Here is a 21,937-nt window from a genome sequence, read left to right on the forward strand (position 1 = left end):
GAAAAGAGCTGTGGAGCAACAATGCAGTTGAGTTCATATATATTGATCACATATAATTCTTGTAATGACATGAGTAAAGCTTGCCTATAAATCAAGGGGATAAAGAACCTATGGCTTAGATCTGAGTAGTTTGGAGAGCATTCCATCCCACCTGCAACTAAAATACGGCATCTTACACATGACTAGCAGCCAAGACCTAGGAAGTTAAAGCGGAGTTCCGGCCACAATTTCACTTTTTAAATATAAATACCCCTGTAATACACAAGCTTAATGTATTCTAGTAGTTAGTCTGTAAACTAAGGTCCGTTTTGTTAGGTTGTTACAGCATTTAGACACTTTATAAAATAGAAATTGACTGGGGCCATCTTAAGTGTGGGCATTATGAAGCCAGACTGTATGACTTCCTGGATTTCAGCCTTGCAGATCTCGCACATGTTCAGTGCTGCACAAGCAGTGTCAGATCAGGTTTCAGCACCTGTGCTGTCCAAGTCACATGATTCTTTGAGACTGGGGAGTGCACAGACTCCTGGAAAGTTACACCCACTACATTCCCAGGAGTCTGTGCGGTGTAGGTTAGGAAGCATTAAGCACCTAGGTGCAGGAAGTGGGAAGATGCCTAGCAACAACACTTTGAAGGCATCTAAAAAAAAAATATTTTTTCCGTAAAGGACTAATGACATTTTTTTAAAACTACTGATGTAATGTTATATTTATGGGTGGAACTCCACTTTAAGGATGGCCAACATGAGGATAACATGACTTTTTACAGTGACCAGCTGTTAGCCAAAGATTACTGTACAGGTAATATATTTTTTTATAGAAATTACAAAAAAAATTAATAAATGCGCTCCCATTAATACAACAACCAGTAACAGCAGACTATGCTCTATTTTTTATGCTGATTTTGTTTTTGCAAAAAAAAAAAAAAAAAAAATGTAGTGTATAGTAGTGTATACCTTCTTATCATACCATGCATGGGAACAATTATCCTGTCTTGCAATATACCTTGATTAGCATGTTCAGCTGATTACTTTTGCTGCAGGATGCCACTTATAGTAATCCCCTTCATGTTAAATCAGACAATCACACTGTGAAGAAATTTTAATCTTGGCTGGTCTGATGATTTATTATTTTTTGACTACTGCTAACACATGACACTGGCAACCTAACCCTTTCTCTGCCAGAGTAAATTTTGTCACACATCTTAAAATGCACATTTTAGGACTGAAGATTACAAAAAAAAAAAACATTATATATCTTCTGAAGACAGAGACCCTGTAAAATGGTAACAGCTGTACCGATGCTTATAAACTTATATTTTACTTAAAAAAAATACAGTAAAAATTTTTTTTGGTGCACACAAACACAAAACAATGCCCAGTTTTATATAGTAAAACTAAAAGATTAGGTTGTGTTGAATTTACAGATACCAGATATGTCAAACCTCAAAATTGCCCATAGGTGATGCTTTAAAAGCATTTACATCTCATCAATTTAGAGATAACAGTGAATGGTGGCCATAGAATTATCACTCTTACACCAATGTGTTCAGCAATACCTAATGTGAGGGCCAAATGTCGTTTTCATGCACATGTGCACCTAACGTTGAGTTCGTGTACATTGGGGCAAGGGGTTGTTTCAATTTATTTTATTATACTTAAAATTTTTAAAACTTTTGTTTTTTAAAGTGGAATTCAGTCTCAACCTAACTAGTCTTAAGCCGCGTACACACGATCAGTCCATCCGATGAGAACGGTCTGATGGACCATTTTCATTGGTTAACCGATGAAGCTGACTGATGGTCCGTCGCGCCTACACACCATCGGTTAAAAAAAAACGATCGTGTCAGAACGCGGTGACGTAAAACACAACGACGTGCTGAAAAAAACGAAGTTCAATGCTTCCAAGCATGCGTCGACTTGATTCTGAGCATGCGTGGATTTTTAACCGATGGTTGTGCCTACTAACGATCGGTTTTGACCTATCGGTTAGGAATCCATCGGTTAAATTTAAAGCAAGTTGGCTTTTTTTTAACAGATGGTTAAATAACCTATGGGGCCCACACACGATCGGTTTTGACCGATGAAAAAGGTCCATCAGACAGTTGTCCTCTGTTTAACCTATCGTGTGTACAAGGCCTTAAAATGTCCTCTCTCCCATCCTAAGACCTATGCTAACCAACCAGTTTAAAAAAAAAAGTGTATACTTACCTACATATTCTAAGACCGCTGCAGTCATGTAATCCCCTGTGTAATTCAGCAGGAGAGAACATCTGGGAATGTTAGGAAATGGTGACACCCACAGGCTCCCGTATCCCATTCACTGTCGGGCGGTCCCTTCTCTCCCCTGCAGCTGCAGGCTGACAAAGGAATGCCAGATCACATGACCGGAAAAGAGCTGGCTGAAAACAGGTAAATATATATATGCTTTTTACACAGGTTAGTACGCATAAGTGTTAGGAGAGGATATTTTTAAGACTAGTACGTTTAAAGCTGGAATTTCACTCAAACTTAAGTTTATTGCTATCACAGGGTGGCAGATAACCGTCTATGTGATAGCATAGTGCAGGTGACAGTTTCTTTTTAAGGAGACAATAGGAATCTATTAGACCAATAATGTCATCACTGCACTCTACTGAAGCCAACACAGAGTAAACAGACTCCTGGCAGCTATAGCTGCTGGGATTTGGTATACTTGCTGGCGCTGCTGCCAAAGTAATAGTTAGGTCAGCGGCAGAAAAGAGTTAAAATAAACCCATATTAAGAAAATATAAAGATTGCCATTGCTTACCTCTTATTATAGAAAAGATGATCTGATCCCATGGATATTTTGTGAGCTGCTGATTTAGAACAAGTATGTAGTAAAGGACATCTGACTTCACTCTGATTTTGTAACCTGCTTGCTTGTTCAGTGACTCAGGAATTACTGAAGACAGAGGCAACCCGGTCAACAATGCTAGCCCTGATATTTTTCACTGTACAGATTTTCTTTAAGGGTTCATTCACACCTGAAAATGCACTCTGCCTGCGATTAGATGCAAGAACCCTTGTGGGATTTCACAGTTAATCGCAGGAACCCCTACTGGGGTTCTCACATCGTATCACAGGCAGGGTGCATTTATAAGTGTCATTTGCTGTGCCTACTAAAGTGATTTCCAGCCTCCATGGGGATTAGCCAGGTTTGGCATATGCATAGTTACATTGGTCCAAGCTACAAAAATAGCCAAACGTGGAATTCAGTTTTAAAGGATAACTAAACAAGAACAAAAATGTTATATATTGCCGGTTACCCGTCCTTAGATGTGAGGCTGCACTCATTTTCATTTTTCAGCCTAAGAACCTTTAAAGACAATTCGTATGGTTCTTGCAAAAATGCAGTGTTGTTAAAGTGGAGTTCCATCCAAAAATTGAACTTCCACTTTTTGGAATCCCACCCCCCCCCCCCTTGATGTCAGGAGGGAACAGATACCTGTTCCCTATGACTGCAGTGTGAAGGAACACCCAGTGATGGTCTGAAGTGACAGCTGCACTTTCTTCCTGAGATCAGCAACTTTGAGTGAATTCCACCACCATACTGTAAGTAAACTGCTTACCAGAGCCAATGGTCCCTTGTGATATAGGACCTAAAACAGCATGAATGTTAAACCCAGGCAGGCACGACAGAACACTGCATCCATAGCGTGGTGATACGATGTGATAATACGACAAATTTTTACTGTGTGGTTGATTGGCTATTTTACTGGTCTTTTGATTCAAAGGTTTTGTCCTATGTGCCTCGGTGTCTCCATATATGTGAACATCAAGTATATTTTCAATCAGGTCATCAACGTCTTCCTCATCGGTGAATATATTTGCATCGGAGTTCTTTCACCTGCTCTGTTGCAGTGGATTTGCTCAGAGCAGCCTGGATCCTCCTCTTCTTGGGTGCTCCGCCAGTAAATTATCTATGTTTTGTCAGTACAAAACATAGATAATTTACTGGCGGAGCACCCAAGAATTTCATGATTGTAAATTTGGTCCACTGTTTGTGCACATATGCCACTTTTAATATAGTTCACGGTTTATGTTTATTCATTTATTTTCACATTTATGGCAGTGGTGATTAAGGCACCTTCTCCGTAAAGGTGTTTTTGATACTAGCGCAACTATATATATTTTATTTACTTATTTTCACTGTTATGTTTTCAGGTTAGTTGCTGCTTACTTTTGTAGAGCTTCAGGCCATCATATATTTGCATTCATCTTAGCGCAGTTTCTTTTTACAATTTTCTACCAGTGGGATCGCGAATGCCGAAGATGGCAGCGGCAGCACCCGAGAGCCGACGGACAGATCGGCTTCGGCTGCCGACATTGCGGGCGCCCAGGACAGGTAAGTGTCCAAATATTAAAAGTCATCAGATGCAGTATTTGTAGCTACTGACTTTTAATTTTTTTTTTTTCGGCGGAACTCCGCTTTAATAAAATAAAAAACAATGTTCTCTATCACCAGTAAACTAGTTATCTCCCCACATCAACACAGCTACAATATATCAAACTTTAATAACTGGGTTTAGATACACTTTAAGGTCTACAAGCAGTACTTGTACATCCTGAAATGTGCCCTTTTCGTTACATTCAGGGGGTAACCAAAATAAAAAGGAAAACGCGTGGAAAAGAATAACTTCGACATAACCAAGTCACAGAAACTGACAGCAGTGTATGTCAATAATAAATTATGTAAATCAGAATTTGATTAGGCAGAAGAGTGCCAAACAACCAACATGCCTACTGCCTTAATTGTAAGATTGTAGGTGCATCAATCAAAACTGCAAAATTATTAAATGTGACACTGAATATAGTCTCAAAAGTTAAGATTATGTCAAACATCAATATACTGCCAACATCAATATATTGCTATGGCAATGCGGTACATAGGACGTGGTACAAATAACGGCAGCCATGTTAATAGTAGTTGCTAGAAAAACAACAAAGTACAGCCTCCAAATTTGAATAAGTCTTTCTGCCATTCAACAAAAAATGAATGTTGAGAATGTTGAGAACTTTGTGAGCTATCATTTATTGTAGGTTTTTACTGTATTTCAGCAACTGCTTGTATCCAAGGCCCACACACATAGCCAAAGAGCTGATGTCCTGAGCAATAAAAAAAGTAGTATAATCTGATGAGACATCTTTGACTCTATTTCCTTCATCCAGACATGCTCGTAATTGGAGAAAAATAAATGATGCTTTAAATTAATATTTTTTGTGTGCAACTGTTACGTATGGTGGTGGTCCATAATGATATATGTGCAACCATCTGATGGAAATTCTAAGCTCTAATTAGGGCTGCATAGTTCAAACACCGTTCCCTCAAACGTTCATATTTTCCAGGATGAGAATGCCTCCATACTTTAATGAACGTCATCTTGAAGTCAGACCTCCCCAATCACCAGATTAATACATTTTTGAACCATTATGATAAAACTTCGGAAAACAGAAAGTAAAGTATTGAAGGTGTCTGTAAAAGAAGTGAAGGCTTTCGTTGAAGAAGCGTGCCCTCTTCACACAGTTCAGCACCTGTATGGCAGCATTCCTAGAGTGCCTAAAGCTATAGACAGAGAGTGGCCCTACTGCTTATTAGGTTTTTGACAGAAATATATATTGATATATATGAATTCTACCTAGAAAACAGGTTCTACAGCATACATGTACACTCCTGCATGCATGCACTCACACGTGCACGCAAATCTACAGGAACACATGGGCACTGTAATTGTGTTACTAACAGTAATATTCAAAGTAAAGTGGCAGTAACAATTTCAGGGTTACCAAATTAACATTCTATGTAGGAAAATGGAAAGTGCTGCAAGCCATACTAACCAATCCAAATACATCTCACTTTATTGATGTTATATCAATACAAGATGGAAACTGATTTTATCAGCTCTTTTTGTAAGCTGCAAACTGACATCCTCATTCTTGAAGCAAGTACGCAGTCAATAAAAATCCAGGTAAGTGACTCACTTGGCAGTTAGACCCCTTTCACATTGAGGCATTTTTCAGGCGCTTTAGAGTTAAAAAAGGCACCTGAAAGAAGCCTCATCTGTAATCCAACGAGTGCTTTTACACTAAAGAGCCTGAAAAACACCCCAGTGTTAAAGGGGCCTTAGCGTTAAAAAAAAGCGTCTGTAAAGCACCTGAAAGAAGCCTCATTCTGCAATCCCAATGTGAAAGCCTGAGTGCTTTTACATTAAGGCGCTGCGCTGGCAGGGCGTCAAAAAAAGTCCTGCAAGCAGCTTCTTTACAGTGCTTTAGGAGCGGTGAATACACCGCTCCTAAAGCGCCCCTTCCCATTGAGGCGCTTTTTTTAATGCCAAATCCCCAGTGTGAAAGGGGTCTTAGCAGAGCTTTACCAGCATTTTTCGGCGCTGGCAGTGTGAAAGGGCTCTGAAAGCACTCAGGCTTTCACATTGGGATTGCAGATGAGGCTTCCTTCAGGCGCTTTACATGCGCGTTTTTTAACGCCACAGCGCCTGAAAAACACCCCAGTGTGAAAGGGGTCTTACTAACAGATGAAGATAATGTATCTTGTACTTTCCAAAAAGGTTTGTAATGGTATCTTCTTTTTTGATCGTAACAGATTCCTCAATCGTAAAGCATAGGAAGCAGGAGCTAGTAATCAGAGAAGTTTGTTACTGTCTCCATAATAAAGCACTCTGGGCTTTCAGTGGCCCTTGGTGACATACTGGGGGTCAAAGAGGGCATACATACAACTAGAGGTGCCTGTATTTGCAGTAAATGTCAGTGTGCTTTAAATCCTACTTTATCCCAAAAATGTCTTCCCCTATTTTTTCAGTCAAGGAACATACAGGGACAGGCTGAAATAAAGGCCTCCTATTTTGTTATCTTACTATTGAAGAGTGAAGACAAAACAATTGAAGAGTGAAGACAAAAAAAAAAGGTTGAAGCTGGGTTCACACCTCCGTGCAGACCGGCTCACAGCAGGGATCCGCTGCCTCCCTCCCCACCGTTTCAGGTCTGATTTCGGTCTGAATTTTTGGCTGAGTTCGGACCTGAAATGGACCAGAAGATGCACAGGACTCCTGTTCAATTTGCTCTGTAGCCATTCCAGAGCTGTGTGAACCGGCTACATAGAGAGCCGGCCACAATCTCCTGACAATCTTGTGAACCCAGCCTAAAGCTTTCTAATCACACTCATTTTAACCAAATTGCCACAGACCACTCCCAGCAATAAAGGGTCTTGCTACATTAAAGAGTAATTACTACTAGTCTGGCAAATGTTTTTATCTAAATGGAGCCAGGCACCTCTCTCTGCTGTAGTGCACATGTGGTCTACAGAAATGAAAGGAGAAGTACAGCCAAAGCTCATTTGGCTGTACTTCTCCTGTGGATTACAGGAGTGCTGTTTGTTCTGCATTCTTCCTCCACAGCCCAGTGCTGCAGTGAGCACAGGGGGCAGAGCAGAGAGCTGGTGACTGATAGTCACCAGCTCTCTGCTCAGGGAGCTGTGAAAACCCAGCGTTTAGCAATGTTTGATTGCTCAGTTCTCAGTCTTTGAGCCGGCAGGGGACAGATGCAGAACCAGGTCGATGCTGCATCCATCTAGGTAAGTATGATTTTGAAAAATAAATGATTCCTATGCTTCTCTTTTAACAGAAGGTGCGTCTCCCTACACCTTTACTGTAATTTAACCAAAAAATTGGTGCTTAGAACAGATTTGCAAAAGAGGGTCAGTTAATGGTAAGCGGATTCAAACATGCTTGGGATAAACACAAATCCATACTTAGACAAAAAATGAAAAATTAACAAATAAATAAACAATTAAAAAAAATAAATGATAAGTTTACCTTTACCAAAAAATGATAAATGCATATTTGCATGCAAAAAATATGCATTTTTTGTTAGGGATCTACTCTTTCTCGTCCTACTGACAATGGCTTTCACACATAAGACTACAACTGACGAAAACTTCATTACACCATAAATAGCTTGTAAGTAAAAAATGGCTCATCATAAAATGCAAAAACTTTTTGTTAGGATAACATACATTTATATAATGACTAAAATGTATCCTGCCAAAACCATGAAGGACATGATGGAAAATATACTACTATGAGTATTGTGTGTGGGTGCTAGCAGTGGCATTTTGCCGCATTACTTCAGCTGTGTATGTGGGTTTTTAGTGTAAGAATAATTGGGTTGCATATATCTGAAAGAAACAAATAACTGCGTTATTAGAAATAAATAACATGTTATATTGCCAAGTTTGGATGCTGTAGTTGTGACTAATGGCATTAAAATGATAAAAATATATATATATATTGTTAGCAAGAACAAAAATAACTAAACTAGAAGTTTATTTATTTATTTATTTATTGAGAGTGCCATATTCACAGACAATGTCAATTCTCTCTTCAGTATTTCAGGAACTGTATTCAAAATGCTTATTAGAGTAAAGTTTTCTGGCGTTTTCATGGCCGATTCTCTCATAAAGATCTGATTCAAGGCAGAGGGTTATTGACATCACTCAAGAATCCAAAACATGGCTGATTAGATTCTCTCATGAAGATCTGATTCATAGCAGATAACTACTGATACTACTCAACTATCCAAAATATGACCAACATGGTTCTCTCATGAAGATCTGATTCATGGCAGAGAACTACTGACACTACTCAACTATCCAAACATTACCAATAAGATTCACTTGTGAGGCCTCGTACACACGACCGAGTTTCTCTGCAAAAACCAGCAAGAAACTTGCTGGGAGATATTTTTTTGCAGAGGAAACCGGTCGTGTGTACATTTTCGTTGAGGAAACTGTCGAGAAACTCGACGAGCCAAAAAGAGAGCATGTTCTCTATTCCTTTTAGGGGAATGGAGAAAATTGGCTTGTCAAGTTTCTCGACGGCTTCACAAGGAACTCGACGAGCAAAACGATGTGTTTCACCCCGTCGAGTTTATCGGTCGTGTGTTCGAGGCCTTAAGATTTGGTTAATGGCAGCGTGCCACTGACAGGTCAGAACCTGCCTAATCTGACCACCAACTTTGGCCAGTTTTAGAAATGAAATACAACATAGGAACCATCTATATGTAAGCTGAACAATTGGGGTTGGTTTGCTACAGCTCTGGGCCAAATTCCCTTGCAAAGTACAATTCCCTTCGCAAAGTGAATAGCCTATTTGCCTTTAGTACATCAACTCCATTAAGTCAATGGTCTAAAACCCAAAAGAGCATGGATACACATTACACTGCATGTCCTGTTATCACAGCAAAGGACAGACCAGCAGCAAGAATTGTGTGCTTACCCTTTTGGGTGAAGTCCCACTTTAACTGCTATCCATACCCATAGCAATGGGCCTAGACACACCCAGAACATAGATAACTGACAGGTTTTCCAGTTGGTTAACATTAATTCCTGTTTGTTGTATTTAAAAAGTCCCTAATGTATTGTCATATGCGGCATACTTAGCTTTAGCAGCCATGAAATTATCAAAAGAACAACATTTTTTTACATAATTCTCCTCCCCCTATTAAAAAGTAATGCTCGTTTTGTGGCAGATAGCACGTATAAGGATTTGATCATAAGCATTATAAGTGTAAACAGTATGAATGCAAATTTTGGCACCACAGATGTATTTAATAAGTATGTTACCTGTATCTTGGTATTTTGAAGAGTGATATAGAAATAAGATATATACAGTAGATAAAAGATTTAACAGGCAACTTTTTTTTTCTGTTGGATGTTGTGTCTCTATTGCATCCGTATATTTATCCCTGTAATATATTTTTTTTACTATAGCGAGTTGTAATAAAGATATTAATAGCTAAAATGTGCTATATGCAATGTGTTCATAAGCTTCAAAGTATATGGGCATCTTAAGAGCCAAGGTGATTTTTCAAAACTCATATAGATTTCTATTTAATGCATGAACAGTAAACATCTCATCCTCCTTCGATCTGGAAAGTGGATCAATCCTTAAATCCTAAATTTAAATAAAATTGAAAAAAAAAGGGACAGTATTCTAATTTAATCCAAAGTGTCCCCTATACTGGTGCAGACTGTCAGTTGAAATCATATGTCCTCTGTCTCCCTTTTATACCCCCCAGCCATAATCTTCTGCAGGGTAATAGAGCTTAAAGGCGCTTATCCACAATGCAGACTATAGACACCCCTCCTGCCCCCATCCTCCATTTATAGAAGCTGTACAATAGCTTTCATGAATAAAAAGCTACCTATGAATGGATGACGGGTAAAAAAAGTTGTGCCACCATTCATGGGGTAAGGGTGTGTTGGGAGCCAAAGACAGAGGATTTTACCTATGACAGTCAGCAAAAGCACAAGGGAAACTTTTACCCAAACATATTCATTAACCTGCCTGGCGGTGTTCCCGAGACTGACTCGGGGTTAGATTTTCCTGCTACGATCGGTAACCCCGAGTCAGACTCGGGCTTGCCTCGCTAGATCCACAGGCACTTTTTACTTACCTTGTCCCTGGATCCAGCGATGCCACCGCGCTGTGTGAGCGAGCGGGACCTCGCTCGATTCACATAGTGCCTCCGTGTGACGCCGATCTCCGTTCCCTGCGACGTTACGACGCACGGGGACGGAGAACGGCGCCAAATTCAAAAAAGTAAACAAACACTATACATACAGTATTCTGTAATCTTATAGATTACAGTACTGTATGTAAAAAAAACACACCCCCCCTGTCCCTAGTGGTCTGTCCTGTGTCATGCATGTCATTTTATATAATAAAAACGTTTCTTTCTCCCTGCAAACTGTAGATTGTCCATAGCAAACAAAAGTGTCCCTTTATGTCAAAAATAGTTTTAGATCAGCTAAAAAACAGCGATAATAAATTATAATCACTTGCAGAATTGTGCGATAGCGATTTGTGGGGAAATTCGTCATAAAAAAAAAAAATAATGACAGCAACAATTCTGCAACTGAGCAAATTTCAGTGATTTTAATTTGATTACATTATTGAATAATTTTTATTATAATTATATTATTATTTGTTATAATTATTTATAATTTTTTATTATATTATAATTTATAATTTTGTTTTTAAAAAAATGTCATACCCGGGATGCCTATTAGAATCTTGTTTGGTCAGATTTAAGTGAGTTATTTCTAAAAATTACAGACCTACAATATAAAACGCCAAATTTCCTTGCAAATAATGGTACCGCTTTCAGCATGTTTTTTCTGAAAGAATCATACCGCCAGGGAGGTTAATGAGGTGTACACATTTTTCACAAACTACGGGATTACATTGTTTACAAGCAGTAATCATGTGTTTTTAAACGCCTACTCTTACTTCAAGTGTTAAACGGGTCAGTTGTACTGTCAAAGAAATTCAGACCATCATAAAAAAAAGATCAACATATCAAATCATCAGTGAAATATTAGTGTCACTTACCAATATTTCCTAAACTATGGTAACTTGACTTTACCACATTTCTTCAATTGCCACAGCAGCAAAGACCCTGAAAAAGGAATGATTTGATTTACTTAATTGATGCTTTAAACATTGCTCCATGAACATAATAATAAAGATTTAACAAATGTACACTAAGGTTTTTTATTACATTTTGTCTTGACTAGCAAGAGAAACGAATTTTCCTATTGTAGACTCAGAGCCGGTTCATACTGCGGCGGCACGACTTCGGGGGCGACTCGGCAAGGCGTCCTGAAGACGACTTCAGAGGCGACTTGCAAAATGACTTCTGTATAGAAGCCAATGCAAGTCGCCCCAAGTCGCCCCCAAAGTCGCACAAGAACCTTTTTCTAAGTCGGAGCGACTTGCTTCGCTCCTATTAGAACGGGACGCGACTTGAACGGGATGCGACTTCAAGCTACAAAACGCTCAGGTGTGAATGGGGTTTGCAAAAAAAGCAGCTTAAGTCATAATTCAGTATAAAGTATTTAATGAATTAATCAATCAATGAATTAATTGATGAATATTGTCAAAACTCCACTAGGGATGGAAATTAGGTGAATGTTCACATTTTATGCACCACACTATAAAATATTGCTGATTTAAGAACAATAGCAGCAGCCATTAGTACAAAATCAAAGAATACAATCAGAGAGTCCAATTTATCCCAAATTTTTTTAACTCTCATGTTCTATTTATTAACCACAGTGCATTTGTACCTTTAATTAGAACTATAGACAATTTTTTTTTCATTTTGGATAGAATAAAGGAGGGGATACCCAAAAACTAAAAAACTATTTTGCCTTTAGCTGCACTAACCCCACCCACCCAGCACTGGTGTCCCTTTATCCGGGCTATTACTCTCGGAGGACAGGAAGGTCGGACTCAGCAGCTCCTGATCATTACTAGAGACCAGGCGCTGTCTTTGACAACTCAGTCACTGTGCTGGGAATGCGCAGTGAGTGTGCTCTTGGCACAGAAACCTCTGTTGCCCATGCAGGCATATGTGCAGCATGTGGCCATTAAAGCTCACCCGCTGTGCGAGCGACCACAGGTTAAAATGAATCATAACCACAACAAGTATAGGATCAAATATGTGAAGTTGTAGGTATTGTTTATACAGGAAAAGGGACATTTGTTCAACCACTATGCCTAAAACATATAAAAAAAATTCAAATGTGATCCTGTCCTGTTTTTCTTTAAATTGCAAATCGAATTGTGTGTCCTCATTGAAGGCATTCAATGCCTTTTAATAGTTTTTTGCTGCTGCTAGGAAGTTTGATCACATACAGTACTAAGAATGCTAGTAAAATATCCTCACCAGAATTCCAAATATAATAAATGAGCTACGCTCAAAATAAAAAACAAAAACAGTGACAGTGATAAATTACATACACCACTCAAAAAAATATTATTTGAGGATCTCTAGGATATGATGCAAAAAGTCCATATGAATCAATAAAGTCTTGGTGCAAGCCACCAATTATTGGAAAAGATGGTAGTTGATAGAAAGGTGAACACTCATTAATGACACCACCAGCCAAACGTGAACCACCACCTTATAAATTTCCTGCTTACCAAAGGCAAGCTAATTGATGCCTATATGGTGATCCCACCCCGGGTCTACGTCCAGCACCAACTCGCAGAGGAAGCGGAAAAAAGGCTCAATGCTCCGGATGACCGGGAAGACCACAATCGTATATCTGTGTTTTGCTTTAATTCATCTCACCAGAATTCCCCCTTTTATAGGCAAAGAGAAACTGATGTTGATGGATGGTTCCGACTCATGTGCAAACCCTGAGCTATGAAATAGCAAAATTTGCTGTGTTATAGCAGTAACACAATTACAGTAACTAGAAATTGTTACTTATAGGCATACTTATTTTCTTATAAAGAACAAGAGTCAAGGATATCAACTGCAGAGCAATATTTAAAAGGTATGCCAATAGGGCTAAGAACTGTTACAGTTAAAACATTATTAGCTTTGACTTCCACTTAAAAAACAATATCAGAAGTATTCAAACCAGTAGGTGCACCAGAATATTAGGATAGGGGCCAATTATACCAATTATGTATGATGTAACTCAAAGTACACCTGGCATTAACATATATACAGTAATACCTTAGATTGCGGGCATAATTAGGTCCCCCGGCGGATTATGCCCCCCCCCCTGTACTGCGCAGGCACGTCGCTTGCCTCCGAAAATTGCCGAACTTGTAGCTCTAGAGTGTGCACACTGACATCCAGGCTCATTCCTTACCATGCCCGTGGACATGGTGGAAGTTAAAAAAAGAGCCAGGAGGCTGAGTGAGCGAAGCGAGCCGTCCGAGCGAAGCAAGGACGTGAGGCCAACTGACCACTTACAGCTAGGCCCACGCAGGCGCCGCATGTTTGGCTATTTTCTGAGGCAATTGCCGCGCCTGCCCAGTACAGGGGGGGGCATAATCTGCCAGGGGGAAACTCATCGGCAGAACACCGGAAACACGCTTGTAATCCTCAGCACTCTTATATCAAAGCAAATTTCCCCATAAGAAATAATGGAAACTCAGATGATTTGTTCCACAGCCATTTATTCATAAGTCCTTCAGTTTGTAGTCCATATAAATTTTTTAGCAATGTGATAGGCTGTGTAACCATAAAATGTCTATCCACAAATGGAAGCCTCCACAAGGAAATTAGAAGCAAAATCCAGCAGGAGATACAGACTATAAAAGAGAAGAGAGGCGCCTCTAAGTGTGGCAATAAGTTGCTAAATGTTCTACCTTCATTAAATGTAACCATATTACTACACTTAGAGGCACCTCTCTTCTCTTTTATACTCAGTTGTGACATTGGTGACACTGGTGATCAGGACACTTAGAGGAAGTATTAGGTAAAAAAAAAAAAACAGCAAATTTTTTTTTTTAAATCTGACAGTTGGAAAAGAAGATGCGCTAATTAAATGAACCAATAAATGTGTTATAAAATTCAATGGATCAACCTCAAATCTCTAATTAAAATGATAATAAATTAATGAATTATAATGATAATAAATTATATAATGGTGGGATAGAAGTGAATATATATACAATAATAAATATATAAAAATAAAGTGCCCAAATAAATAAATGAATAAGACTCCTACTGAAGGAGATCAAAACAAATTATTGTGCACAGACAGTCCAAATAATAGTGAAAAGAATTTTGCTTGAGATGGATAGACAATCCTTATTGGAGTCCAGAGAGAGGCCTCAAAGGGCAGATACAGTTCCTTTTCTCTCTGGTTTCCATAGACAATATAAAGGGGTAGAGAAAATTGTCAAAAAATTCTGGCCTATCTTGTTACAAGACACAGATTTGGCCAAAATTTTACCTTCTAAACCATCTTTTATTTATAGGAGAGCTCCTGGTGTACGCATCAAAATTGCAAAAAATGTTCCTGACCCACCTGAAAAACCTTTAACTTTTCTTGATAGCCCAGGATTTTATTATTGTACTAGATGCAGATCATGCAAGAGTACTAATAGAGTGGGGAAAAAACGCCTTGGCTTCGAATCCTATGTTACACATGAACAATTTATTATTGAACCACTAATAACTTGCCATTCTAGATACGTAACTTACGTTCTGGAATGCCCTTGCAAGTTACAATATGTGGGCAGAACCACTAGAGAACTTAAGGTGCGTATCAACGAGCATGTAGCTAACATACTCAAGGGATTCCCTAAACATAGCGTATCCAGACATTTTGATGAATGTCACAACAGAGACCCATGGTTTTTAACATTTTATGGTATCGATAGGGTTATTAGTCATTGGAGAGGTACTAACCTCAAAAAGACAGTATCTCAGAATGAAACTAAATGGTTGCATCGGCTGCGTACCATGCGACCTTTGGGTTTAAATATTGACCTTGATCTTAATTGTTTTATAACCAATGAATAGATTAAGCTCTGCCCGGTTTTATTATATTTTATCTACATATTTTTATATTTTATTTTTATTTCATATGATTTTAAAATAGTATAATTAAATGTGATTTTAAGTCTATTATTGTCCGATATATCTTAGGCATATTCATTTATAATTTTATTATTATTTGTTTAGCCTAGGTCTTTTTGTGACATAATTGTATGAATAATTGTATTAGTCTATATCTTATTACAGATATAGAATTTGATTGGCCATTGCATTTTTGTATGTATCTGTTGCTTGGCGCGGGACTGAGGCTGTCATAATCTCCTTCGTCCCTCCCACTTTAATTTGATTGGACGGCCTATATTAATGGCCCGTATGCGTGACCAATGACGCTTCCTGACGACGAGTCTATCTCGAAACGTACGTCGAGGCGCATTGGTCACGCTATCTCCTACGGACGGATGCACTTCCGGTTCCGGCTTTGCTGGTCCTCGCTCACACACAGGTGGAACGCACGCCGCTGCATCCTTCCTACAGCGTGGATCTCTCTTCCCCTAATCATCCAACGCAGACCAGCCTCAGTGTCGGGCTAAGGCACCTTACAAGTAAGGGGCCATTTGGCGTTGCCTGTCTTTTAGCTTTTGTTTTCAATAAACGTTATTATACTATGGCGATTTCTCCTTTTGGCTTATTTTCATGTGAGGCTGGATCTGCTGATATCAACATAAGAGGATTTTGATGTTACACAAACCTATGCTTATTGCGATCTCCTTTTGATTAAGGAGATCAACTTGTTGCGGTAAGGTGCCATCCATGAGCACTTGTTTGCGGTGTTTTGTTTTTCATTCCTTGGTGGAGGAGGAAGTCTACACAGACCTATGGACTTACCCTGCAAAATTCTTTTCACTATTATTTGGACTGTCTGTGCACAATAATTTGTTTTGATCTCCTTCAGTAGGAGTCTTATTCATTTATTTATTTGGGCACTTTATTTTTATATATTTAATATTGTATATATATTCACTTCTATCACACCATTATATAATTTATTATCATTATAATTCATTAATTTATTATCATTTTAATTAGAGATTTGAGGTTGATCCATTGAATTTTATAACCCATTTATTGGTTCATTTAATTAGCGCATCTTCTTTTCCTTCACATACTCTTGAATACTGGGGTTGCCCCCCAAGATTTTTTAGATTGCAGCTTTTTATACACATTTGAGATTTATATATCTTACATTTTTATTTATTAATTTAGTTTTTTTGGCGCGAATATTCACTCTTCATAAATCTGACAGTTGTTCTAACTAAAGATGCACCGAACGATCATCAGCCGAAACATATCAGCCGAAAATTGTGTTTTCAGCAATTTGTCAATAAAGAGAAAGGTGCAGATAATGGCGCAGAAAACGCACACGATTTTGATGCGATTTTACTGTGCTTATGGTGTGTTTTTTATATATCATGTGACATGAAAAACGTGACACAGGTGCTTTATTGATACGTTCTTGCTGAGTTCTCAATGCATTTCAATGGCTAGGTGCGTTCTTGGTGCAGTTTTTTTAAACTGACCAAAAATGCACAACTACGGCGCAATGGAACAGTGTGAAGACATACATAAAATTTAAAGGGATGCATTTCTATTGAGCTTTCCTTGGGCAAAGGGTGTCGATAATGGGCAACAATAAATTCATATTCATTTAAATTCAAGATATTGATTAAAAAGTCCAATATAATACAATTAGATATGAAAACGTGTTTTTCAGCCAAGTGCATCCTGCATTTTTTGTTTGTGTTTCGGCACCAAATTTCTCTAGTTCTAACTCTTACCAATTCTATTCAAATAATAATAAAAAATAATGTTTTGCCTTTACTTATACTTTAGATATAAAAGTTATCTTGCAGTATCAGATGACTAAGCAAATATATATTGGATGAAAAGAAGTGACTGTCTAACTTCAAGAACAGAATAACGTGGTATGGCCTTTTCATCATTTAGACATGTTCATACTTAATTTAACAAAGGAAAACTGCTGAACTGGATAAAGTCAAATTGGCAGGTATGAAGCAGTAAGCCTTTTTTCTATTTTATAACCCTCCATTCCTTCCTAAGTCCCATATCTTCAGTACACAGTGGTTCTACAATTATTATAAAAGCTTAAAATAAACAAAACGCATTTCATTTACAAGGTCTCCCTACAAATGTGGGAACAAATCTGGTAATGAAGAGAAGACCAGCAGTATAATCAGACCAGCAGGCCCATCCAGTATAATTCCCATTGTGTCAAATTACTTTTGATTGATGCTAGATGCATCATTTCTCATATCTCCAAACTGTCAGTGGCTTCGTTTTTGGGCTGTGGGTCCTGACAGAACAGCTGTGTACTTCAGTCTAGGTTGGACTAGCCTCCTATCTTTGCCGACTAAATGTTTCCCACGGGGATATTTCAGTAAATTGATTACCCGTTTGGTAAGACAAGGCATGCAAACCACTGGAAATTTTGTTTTACTAAAATGCATTCGTAAAGAGACATGACTACCTCTGGGAAATGCAAGATGTCTGTTCTGATTGCAAACAAAGAAGCAGCAACAATATAATTAAATTCAAAATGAATTTTGAATAAGTAGACAGTAGCAGCTATACCATGGGTCATAATAAATTCTTGCACCAGCCTTAGTCTCCCTTAATGAATTATAGTCAATCTCACATTGTAGCACAGACATAATAGAGAACCGAATCGTACCTATGTGTCATCTAGCTAAAAATGAATCATTTGTAAAAATAAGAAAAAATAAAAAACACAAGCAAAAATATCAGGCCAAAGATATTTGGCATGATATCTTTGGCCTGATATTTTTAGTTTATGCCCTCCTACTTTATGTCTGTTTAGTGTTGCTTTTGTATCGTGTACACGTGCCTTGTATTGATAAATGCAGAATAGAAATATTATTTTATACATGGCTTATATTTTCATGAGGTTTGATAAGATATCATTAGTGAGTAGTGACTGAATGATTTTGCATTGGCTGGGCAAATTGTGTAAACAGGGTATTACCTAAGGTGCAGCTGTCCTTATCCTTATTTATAGTCTTAACCACGTAACCCCCGGACCATATTGCTGCCCAAAGACCAGAGTACTTTTTGCGATTCGGGACTGCGTCGCTTTAACAGACAATTGCGCGGTCGTGCGACGTGGCTCCCAAACAAAATTGGCGTCCTTTTTTTCCCACAAATAGAGCTTTCCTTTGGTGGTATTTGATCACCTCTGCGTTTTTTATTTTTTGCGCTATAAACAAAAATAGAGAGACAATTTTGAAAAAAATAAATATTTTTTACTTTTTGCTATAATAAATATCCCCCAAAAATATATAAAAAAACATTTTTTTTCCTCAGTTTAGGCCGATACGTATTCTTCTACCTATTTTTCGTAAAAAAAATCGCAATAAGCGTTTATTGATTGGTTTGCGCAAAAGTTATAGCGTTTACAAAATAGGGGGTATTTTTATGTCATTTTTATTAATATATTTTTTTTACTAGTAATGGCGGCGATCAGCGATTTTTTTTCGGTATTGCGACATTATGGCGGACACTTCTATCAGTGCTATAAAAATGCATTGGATTACTATAAAAATGCCACTGGCAGTGAAGGGGTTAACACTAGGGGGCGGGGAACAGAAGATCAGCGTTTCCCCCTGCTGACAGGACCGGGAGCTGTGTGTTTACACACACAGCTCCCGGTCCCCGCTCTGTAACGAGCGATCGCGTGTGCCCGGCGGCGATCGCGCCCGCCGGGCACACGCATGGGAGTCGGGGGCGAGCGGGGGGCGTGCGCGCCCCTAGTGGCGGCTGAGAGAGAGGACGTTATACTACGTGCTCTCGCCCAGCAGAGCCAACTTGCCGACGTAGAACAGCGGTGCGTGGTCGGCAAGTGGTTAAAGCTGAACTCCAGGATATTTGTAAAAAATAAAAAAAAACTTGTTGTGCCCTCAAAGCGCTGCAAGGGTTAAATGCTACATAAAGCCTAACTCTGTGAGTTAGACAAAATCCCCTCTGGCATACTCTCATCTTCTCTCTCTTGCGCTCCTCGCTTTGGGTAGTTCTCTGGTGTCATCACGTACAATGTAGGACGATTAACTCTGCATTGTAGATGGAGGAGGCAGCCATGTGAATGTGGCCAAGAGTGCCTTTCAAAGAAGGTTTTGTGGAAGTGGGCCCCTACAGGAGCAAAGAGTAAGGTAAGAATTATATCCTACTCCTGCATCCTAAGGACAGTCATAGATGGTGCCGAATCTCGGGCTGGTTTGGCAGTAACTGGCCGAGATTCGAATCATTCGAATCATGTGTGGTCAGGCTGAATGAACCAAGTTGATCGATCATTCAACTTGATTACAACCAGCCTTCTGGACTTGCCTATCTGCCATAGCCACTAGCAATATTATACTGTCTTCACAGTATAGTAGACTGAACTAGCAGCTTACCCTTGTAGTGTGGGCCCTACTGCAAGGGTAGATATTGTATAATTCCTGGAGTTTGAAGTCTAGTCAAATTAAGTCAAATGAATGAACATCTTACAAAGCTGCAAGTTTTTTTTTAACATCTGTCTGTACAATAAAGGCTATTTTCTGGAAAAGTTGAACTTAGCCTTTTAACTAACCCAATCATAACAACTAAATTGGCCCTTAAACTTAAAGCGGGGGTTCACCCTGTTAAAAAAAAAAAATATGTTTTTTTTTTATTATACCATTACATTCGGCATCGTAGCGCGAGCTACGGTATGCCGGTCTTACATTTTTTATCCCCGTACTCACTGTGCTATGGCTCATTGAAGATTCCGGGGAATGGGCGTTCCTATGGTGAGAGAAGGTGATTGACGGCCGGCCCTGGCACGTCACGCTTCTCCGGAAATAGCCGAAATAGGGTTGGCTCTTCACGGCGCCTGCGCATAGCCTGTGCGCAGGCGCCGTGAAGAGCCGAGACGTACTCCGGCTGTCTTCGGGGAGCGTGACGTGCCAGAGCCGGCCGTCAATCATCCTCCCTCTCCATAGGCACGCCCATTCCCCGCGGGAGTCGGATTCTTCAATGAGCCATAGCACAGTGAGTACGGGGATTAAAAATTTAAGACCGGCATACCGTAGCTCGCGCTACGATGCCGAATGTAATGGTGTAATGATGTGAAGGAGGGTGAACCACCGCTTTAAGGTCGTGACTTTAAGACAATTATGTCATAATTTCCAAACTGCTTTCTTATAGTTACATAGTTAGTCAGCTTGAAAAAAGATACAAGGCCTAGTTCAACCAATAGAAAAAACAAATAAGAAATAGGAACCTTCATATACACAATCCTATACCCACAGTTGATCCAGGGGAAAGCAAAAAATAAAACAATAAAGCATGATCCGACTTGCACCAGCAGAGAAAATAAATCTTTCTTGATCCCCTAGGAGGCAATTGGATATTCCCTGGATCAGCTACTCCTTGTGTTATTACCTATAAATATTAGGAATTGTATCCAGCTTTGTTTTCATACAATCTACTGAGTTGGCCAGAACTCATTTTTCATGGAGTTTATTCCACATTTTCACAGCTCTTACTGTGAAGAACCTTTCCCTAAGTGGAAGTTAAATATCTTTTTCTCCAGGCATAAAGAGTGCCTTCTTGTCCTCTGTAAATGAATAACTCAACACCCCAAGTTCACTACATGAACCACTTACTGTATTTATTGATACATGTTGATCATATGCCCACTTAATCTCTTCTCAAAAGAGAATAAATTTAGTTCAGCTAATCCTTCCTCACAGCTGAGCTCCTCCATACCTCGTATCAACTTGGTTAACCTTCTCTGTACTCTCTCCAGTTCTCTGATATCTCTTTTGTGAACTGGTGCCCAAAACGGAATATTCTAGATGAGGTATTATTAATGATTTGTAGATGGCCAAAATGATGTCTCTCTAGTCTATACGTCTTTTAATATATAAAAAATTTGTTTGCTAGCTTTAGAAACTGCAGCTTGACATTTCATGCTATTATTTAAGTCTATGCAATACTATAACACCCAGATCATTTTCAACCATAGACTTAGGCCTCGTACACACGATAGGTCTGATGGACCGTTTTCATCGGTCAAAACCGATCGTGTGTGGACCCCATAGCTTATTTAACCATCGGTTAAAAAAAGCCAACTTGCTTTAAATTTAACCAATGGATTCCTAACCGATAGGTCAAAACCGATCGTTAGTAGGCACAACCATCGGTTAAAAATCCACGCATGCTCAGAATCAAGTCGACGCATGCTTGGAAGCATTGAACTTCGTTTTTTTCAGCACGTCGTTGTGTTTTACATCACCGCGTTCTGACACAATCGTTTTTTTAACCGATGGTGTGTAGGCGCGACGGACCAGTTGCGCCTACACACGGACCAGTCGCGCCGGATCAGTCAGCTTTATCAGTTAACCGATGATAACGGTCCTTCAGACCGTTCTCATCGGATGGACTGATCGTGTGTACGAGGCTTAATTCAGCTGTTATCCTCTTAGTATTTATGATGCATGCACGTATTTAGCCCTCAAGTGCAAAACTTTACATTTATC

General features: G+C 39.1%; 1 protein-coding gene across 5 annotated transcripts in view; it reads right to left on the minus strand.

Moving 5' to 3' along the window:
- FYN (FYN proto-oncogene, Src family tyrosine kinase) overlaps positions 1–21,937 on the minus strand; it is a 292,106-nt gene that overhangs the window by 122,933 nt on the left and 147,236 nt on the right. For all 5 annotated transcript variants that reach the window (XM_040350256.1, XM_040350255.1, XM_040350252.1 and 2 more), the window contains one exon: positions 11,426–11,492. The gene's annotated coding sequence lies outside the window, so the exon portion shown is untranslated. The remainder of the gene's footprint in view (positions 1–11,425; positions 11,493–21,937) is intronic.

This window comes from Rana temporaria, chromosome 4 (genome assembly GCF_905171775.1).
Source record: "Rana temporaria chromosome 4, aRanTem1.1, whole genome shotgun sequence".
NCBI classification, from domain to species: domain Eukaryota; kingdom Metazoa; phylum Chordata; class Amphibia; order Anura; family Ranidae; genus Rana; species Rana temporaria.